Source organism: Bactrocera oleae, unplaced genomic scaffold (assembly GCF_042242935.1).
Source record: "Bactrocera oleae isolate idBacOlea1 unplaced genomic scaffold, idBacOlea1 ctg00000010.1, whole genome shotgun sequence".
Taxonomy (NCBI): Eukaryota; Metazoa; Arthropoda; class Insecta; order Diptera; family Tephritidae; genus Bactrocera; species Bactrocera oleae.
Window position 1 is genome coordinate 282,501 of NW_027212753.1, and position 7,500 is coordinate 290,000.

At 44.1% G+C, this 7,500-nt stretch overlaps 1 non-coding gene and 1 pseudogene across 1 annotated transcript; both read left to right on the top strand.

Moving 5' to 3' along the window:
* The first annotated feature begins 202 nt into the window (after positions 1-202).
* Positions 203-381, top strand: LOC138858592 (5.8S ribosomal RNA). Its single transcript, XR_011397644.1, has one exon. It is a non-coding gene; the product is annotated as a 5.8S ribosomal RNA (ribosomal RNA).
* Positions 382-883: 502 nt separating this feature from the next.
* LOC138858560 (large subunit ribosomal RNA) overlaps positions 884-7,500 on the top strand; it is a 9,858-nt pseudogene continuing 3,241 nt past the window's right edge.

Below are 7,500 nucleotides of genomic sequence, written 5' to 3' on the forward strand. Positions count from 1 at the left end.
AGAGAAGAAAATAATATATAAAAGGTATTACTGTTTTTGTTGACCTAAGACATGCGCAGCTGCAAATGTTTGGGTTTAAAATTACAATTTATTGAAAGATGTTTTAAACTTATGTATTAAAAATTTATTATTGATTAATTATTAATACTTTCAATAAATTAAAATTCTTTGACTTTGAATTAAAAAAATACAAAAAAATTATCACTCTAAGCGGTGGATCACTCGGCTCATGGGTCGATGAAGAACGCAGCAAACTGTGCGTCATCGTGTGAACTGCAGGACACATGAACATCGACATTTTGAACGCATATTGCGGTCCATGCTGTTATGTACTTTAATTAATTTTAAAGTGCTGCTTGGACTACATATGGTTGAGGGTTGTAAGACTATGCTAAATTAGTTGCTTATTCTTTTAGTCAATTAATAGAATTTAAGCATATGGCATATTATTGGATTGTATTTTTCAATCCATAATATTAATAGCATAAAAAGAAATATAGAAAATATATTCTTGAATACCTCATATTTGAACGAAAATTTATGATAAATGAGAATCTTAGTATTCCCATAAAAGAAAAAATTTTCAACATTATTTAAATTATATTAAATAATACATAAGAGGAATGTCTAGCATAAAATAAATTTTTATTCTAGAATTAATTCACTCTATTGTATTGAGAAAAATTTATAATAAAAAAAAATATATGATATGTGGAGGAATAATGTTGTTAATTTTATTAATTATTATATTATGAATTTTAAAAAGGGATGAAAAGATTGAATAATATTGAGTAATCAAGATATAAAAATATATTTCTTTAAAATAGCAAATAGCAAAAAAATTAAATAAAAATAAACAAATCAATCTAAAATATATTTTATACAACCTCAACTCATATGGGACTACCCCCTGAATTTAAGCATATTAATGAGGGGAGGAAAAGAAACTAACAAGGATTTTCTTAGTAGCGGCGAGCGAAAAGAAAATAGTTCAGCACTAAGTCACTTTGTCTATATGGCAAATGTGAGATGCAGTGTATGGAATATCTTAATATCTAGTATGAGAAATTAACGATTTAAGTCCTTCTTAAATGAGGCCATTTACCCATAGAGGGTGCCAGGCCCGTATAACGTTAATGATTACTAGAAAGATATTTCCAAAGAGTCGTGTTGCTTGATAGTGCAGCACTAAGTGGGTGGTAAACTCCATCTAAAACTAAATATAACCATGAGACCGATAGTAAACAAGTACCGTGAGGGAAAGTTGAAAAGAACTCTGAATAGAGAGTTAAATAGTACGTGAAACTGCTTAGAGGTTAAGCCCGATGAACCTGAATATCCATTATGAAAAATTCATCATTATAACTGTAGTATTTAATTTTAAATATTATAGTAATAGTGTGCATTTTTTTCATATAAGGACATTGTAATCTATTAACATAATAAAATATTTATCAAAAGATCATTGGTTTTTAAGTTTATTCAAATTAATTTGCTTTTAGCTTATTAACATAGAATAATTACTGATGATTTGATAAAGTGTTGATAGATTTTATTATATATAATGCTAAAATTCTTTTGAATTTTACAATAATATTATTATCATTGATTTTAATATTAATTGTATGCATTTATATGATTAACAATGCGAAAGATTCAGGATACCTTCGGGACCCGTCTTGAAACACGGACCAAGGAGTCTAACATATGTGCAAGTCATTGGGTTATATTAAACCTAATGGCGAAATTAACTTAACTGTATTAATAATGGGATTAATTTTTAATGTATTACATTATTAATTCAATCCCGGGGCGTTCCATATAGTTATGTATAATGATAATTTATTATTATTTATACCTCTAACTGGAGCGTACCTTGAGCATATATGCTGTGACCCGAAAGATGGTGAACTATACTTGATCAGGTTGAAGTCAGGGGAAACCCTGATGGAAGACCGAAACAGTTCTGACGTGCAAATCGATTGTCAGAATTGAGTATAGGGGCGAAAGACCAATCGAACCATCTAGTAGCTGGTTCCCTCCGAAGTTTCCCTCAGGATAGCTGGTGCATTTAAAAATTATGTAAAATAATCTTATCTGGTAAAGCGAATGATTAGAGGCCTTAGGGTCGAAACGACCTTAACCTATTCTCAAACTTTAAATGGGTAAGAACCTCACCTTTCTTGATATGAAGGTTGAGGTTATGATATAATGTGCCCAGTGGGCCACTTTTGGTAAGCAGAACTGGCGCTGTGGGATGAACCAAACGTAATGTTACGGTGCCTAAATTAACAACTCATGCAGATACCATGAAAGGCGTTGGTTGCTTAAAACAGCAGGACGGTGGACATGGAAGTCGTAATCCGCTAAGGAGTGTGTAACAACTCACCTGCCGAAGCAACTAGCCCTTAAAATGGATGGCGCTTAAGTTGTATACCTATACATTACCGCTAAAGTACATGATTTATAATACAATTTCGGTTGGATTATAAATTTTGAAACTTTAGTGAGTAGGAGGGTACAATGGTGTGCTTAGAAGTGTTTGGCGTAAGCCTGCATGGAGCCGCTATTGGTACAGATCTTGGTGGTAGTAGCAAATAATCGAATGAGACCTTGGAGGACTGAAGTGGAGAAGGGTTTCGTGTGAACAGTGGTTGATCACGAGTTAGTCGGTCCTAAGTTCAAGGCGAAAGCCGAAAATTTTCAAGTTTTAATGAAATGAAATGAATGAATTTTTATTCCATAGTAATTAAACACTTGAATAATTTTGAACGAAAGGGAATACGGTTCCAATTCCGTAACCTGTTGAGTATCCGTTTGTTATTAAAAATGGGCCTTGTGCTCATCCTGGCAACAGGAACGACCATAAAGAAGCCGTCGAGAGGTATCGGAAGAGTTTTCTTTTCTGTTTTATAGTCGTACTACCATGGAAGTCTTTCGAAGAGAGATATGGTAGATGGACTAGAAGAGCATGACATTTACTGTTGTGTCGATATTTTCTCCTCGGACCTTGAAAATTTATGGTGGGGTTACGCAAACTTCTCAACAGGCCGTACCAATATCCGCAGCTGGTCTCCAAGGTGAAGAGTCTCTAGTCGATAGAATAATGTAGGTAAGGGAAGTCGGCAAATTAGATCCGTAACTTCGGGATAAGGATTGGCTCTGAAGATTGAGATAGTCGGGCTTGATTGGGAAGCAATACCATGGTTTATGTACTCGTTCTGGGTAAATAGAGAATTTCGATTCTTGTTCCCCGGATAGTAGTTACGTAGCCAATTGTGGAACTTTCTTGCTAAAATTTCTAAAGGATTTATTATTGTATAGATACTTTTTAAATTATAACGATTATCAATTAACAATCAATTCAGAACTGGCACGGACTTGGGGAATCCGACTGTCTAATTAAAACAAAGCATTGTGATGGCCCTAACGGGTGTTGACACAATGTGATTTCTGCCCAGTGCTCTGAATGTCAAAGTGAAGAAATTCAAGTAAGCGCGGGTAAACGGCGGGAGTAACTATGACTCTCTTAAGGTAGCCAAATGCCTCGTCATCTAATTAGTGACGCGCATGAATGGATTAACGAGATTCCCTCTGTCCCTATCTACTCATTCGTTGTTTGGATTCCGACGCGAATAGACGTGCGTGCGCATCGTTGCGATTAATTAGTGATTTTTTCGATTTTCTTTTGTGCGGTATTTGTTTACGCGAGTGAGTTGGCACCGTTGCTTGGCGGGTGTGAAAATTGTTGTTGCGATTTCCGTGGAATTTCGTTTTGTGCGGGTATTCGCTGGAAATTGTTTTTGCTCGGTTACGGGACCGCGTGTGTGGTTTTTCGTGCTAGGGCACGAATTGCGCGTTTTTAGGAAATTTTTGGCGTGGGCATATTAAGTAGCGGTAAGTACATATTTTTTAATATTGTGTACTGTACCTTTAGGTACTACCGCAACGTGATTGTTATTGTTGTGGGACTCTCCGTACAGTTCCAGTTTAGTGCTGTGTTGTTGGCATTGTTTGCCGGCTGGACTGCTTGTTTGGAGTGCTGTGTTGGGCATCTGGCGTTCAGTTGGTCAGTGTCAGCAAGTCCTGAGCAGGATTGCTCAATAGGTACCGGCGGCTGTCCCAGTGTTGGAGACAGTGAATCCTGTGCAGACAAACGGTCGTAGTAGTGTGCGTTTAGCCCACGGATCGATTCGGTTCAGCGCCACATCGGTCGACTCGCAACCGTTACGGGGACTTGTTCCGTCCGGCGGTCATTTGAGTGACCTTGTCCAGACCATTTGGTTGGAGTTGTGGGCTGTACCCTTGCGAGAACGCCTTAATCGTCCGCTTGGGTCGTCGCTGCTACAGAGCGGGTCTGCGCTTGCGACACTTTTTTCAGCGCGTTCAGTCGCACGTACGTGGCGAGCGGCTGTTTCGGGGTCTTGTCTGAACGAGTCCCATCTGCGTCAGTGGTACGCTTGGCGGATCAGCCTACCGAAAGGCGAAGTCCGAAGGTAGAGATGCCTCCACCACGGAGGAGGAGGGTTAAGTCCCTCGCTGGGAGCGAAGAGTCGGGGCCATCAACCATTACGGTCGACACTTCGGGAGACGAGATGGTGGGGCCATCGGTAAGGTCCCCGCCACGGCGGAAGGCGCGTGTGGGGTCGCCGGTAGAAACGGGGGGTGATGAGGGTGGGAGCGGTAGTGGTAGCGGTTGCGGTAACGGTGACACCGCTGAAAAAGCGGCTGTTCACCCCGCAAAGTCGGGCGAGGGCGAAGTGGGTGTTGCGTGCGTTGATACGGGCGCGAAGAAAAAGGGCGCTAGCAAAATGAGCGTGAGCAAGAGCGGCGCGAGCAACCGTGGAGCTCTTAAGGGGGGTGTTGTTGTCGGGGGTGGTGCGGTTAGCCATGTCGCGGCTATTAAGAAAATTTCGGCGGAGCTTAGCGAAGTAGTTTTTGGGGCCGAAAATTTCGCTATAGGGACCGTGAAGGGGCTGATGGAGCTTGCCTCGAAGTACGAGGCACTTCTGATGACGGTTGTAGCCGAGAATGCCCATCTTCGCGGTCAAGTTGACGCCCTTAGAGGAAGCTGTGGGGGACACTCCTCGCCGCCGAGCAGGTCAATGCCGGCTCCATCGGCACCGATGCCTCCGCCCCCAGCACCTGTACTGGAGGCGATTGCACCGGTGGCGCAGAAGCCTGTTGAGACCTGGTCCGTTGTGGTTAGGAGTAAGGGGCCTGCAGCTTCCTCTGAGGAAGTGATTAAAAAAGTAGTTAAGGAGGTGGGTCCTTCCCTGGGGGTAAGGATCCACGAGGTTAGGCCAATTAAGGGTGGTGGGGCGGTTATCCGCACTCCCTCTGTTTTAGAGAGGGAGAAAGTTGCGACGAACGCGAAATTCGGGGAGGTGGGGTTGGACGTGACTGTCAACCGGAAGTTGGGTCCTCGGGTTGTAGTCCAGGGGGTTCATACGGAGATCTCCCATGATGAGTTCATGGAAGAGTTACTCCGGCTGAACCTTCAGGATTTCAGCCCGGCGTCCCAGAGGTCTGACGTAAGGATGGTCAGTCGCCCCTGGAAGGTGGCCCCTGATGGTAGCACCAATGTCGTCCTTGAGGGTACGGACAAAATGATGTCCGCCCTCCTGGAGGCAGGTAGGTGCTACATCAAGTGGTTCTCCTTCCGGGTGCGACCGGATAGCCCCGTTGCTGGCTGCTTCCGGTGTATGAGTTTCGACCATAGAGTGGCTGTGTGTAGGGCCAAATCAGATGTCTGCCGGAGGTGCGGTCAGGAAGGCCACAGAGCTGCCAGTTGCGTCAATGCACTCCATTGCCGCAACTGCGCATTCAAGGGTAGACCAGCTGGGCATCTTATGATGTCCGCTGTCTGCCCGATATACTGTGGCATTGTTGAGCGCGCCCTCGCCAGACACTGATGGGGGGAATTATACAGTTAAACTGCCAGGGGGCGTATGCCGTAATGTGTGAATTGGGGGGGTGTATGGCTGAGGGGAGGTGCGGCATTGCCTTACTCCAGGAGCCCTACGCCACCAATGGTGTGGTTCGGGGTCTTCCTGGTAGTTTCAGGGTCTTCACGGACCTTGGGGCTAATGCTGCAATTGTTGTGAGTGATCCCAACTACGATTGTGTAGTTGTGGATTCCTCACAACTGGGTGTATGTGTCGCGATAGAGGGGGAGTTCGGTAGGCTGATTGTAGCTAGTTTGTACTGCAAATTTAGCGAGCCCCTAGAGCCCTACCTGGGCTACATGGATAAGCTACTACTACTTGCGAGTAGTAGCCCATTTATCCTAGGGCTGGATGCGAATGCCTCGTCTTCGATGTGGTTTAGTAAGGTATCCCGGCATTCGTCTGGATATCAAAGCCACAGTCGAGGCGAGGCATTAAGTGAATGGGTGGTGGCTAAAAACCTCCACATTGTGAATGAGCCGAGTGAATGGTACACGTTTGATGGGCCTGGGGGCGTGAGTGACATTGACGTGACGCTTATGAATCAGGCAGCAGATAGGGCGTTCGTAGCTAGATGGGAGGTTAAGGGAGGGTGGGGATTGAGTGATCATAATTTGATCCAAATTATGGTTACTCCCAAATCCCCTCCCTCGCTGTATGAGAGTCCATTGCGGCGATGGCGTACCTCTGGTATCGACTGGAACCAATATGGACGATCTGTCAGGGAAGCGGTATTGGGTATACCGCTTATAGCGTTTGAGGATTTGGGGGTCGATGAGCAGGTTGCTCGTCTTTATGAGGTAGTGTGGGGGGTTAATGATAGGGTACTTAGAAAGTGTGAAAGTTTTATCGTTAGGAAAATTAAGTGGTGGACGCATGAGTTAACCTTGAAGAGGAGGACTGTCAGGCGATTGAGGCGAAAGTTTCAACGCGCTCGGCGGTCCAATTCTGACAGGCTGTCCCAGCTTAGGCATGAACTTAGTTGTGCGGCTAGGGAATATAAGGATATGTTGGTAAAAGTTAAAGAAGAGGAGTGGAGGAATTTTGTAGGGGAAAATAGGGACGACCCGTGGGGTCAGGTCTATAGGATCTGCCGGGGTCGTAAGAGGGAGGATATCACCTCTCTTCGCGTTGGTGACACTGTGTTATCAACGTGGAGAGAGTGTGCGGGGGCTTTGTTAGGAGCGTTCTTTCCTAGGGCGGAGGTTCAGGTACCTCAAGCACAAGAGGTACCTGTCCCTCCATTAGATGATGGAGAGTTGGGGTACGCCTTTGGCCTGGTCAGGTCTAAACGGTCCCCAGGTTTTGATGGTTTGAACGGAGAGATGTGTAAAAGCTTGTGGAAGTTCATTCCTGAATACTTGGAGGCCATTTATGATAAGTGCGTGTGGGAGGGTTATTTTCCCCGCGAGTGGAAAATTGCTAGGGTTGTACCTCTCCTGAAGTCCCCTGATAAGATCAGGAGTGATCCTCGCTCTTATCGGGGCATCAGTCTCCTTCCAGTACTTGGAAAAGTGCTGGAAAGAGTTATGGTGGAACGGCTTCAGGAGCT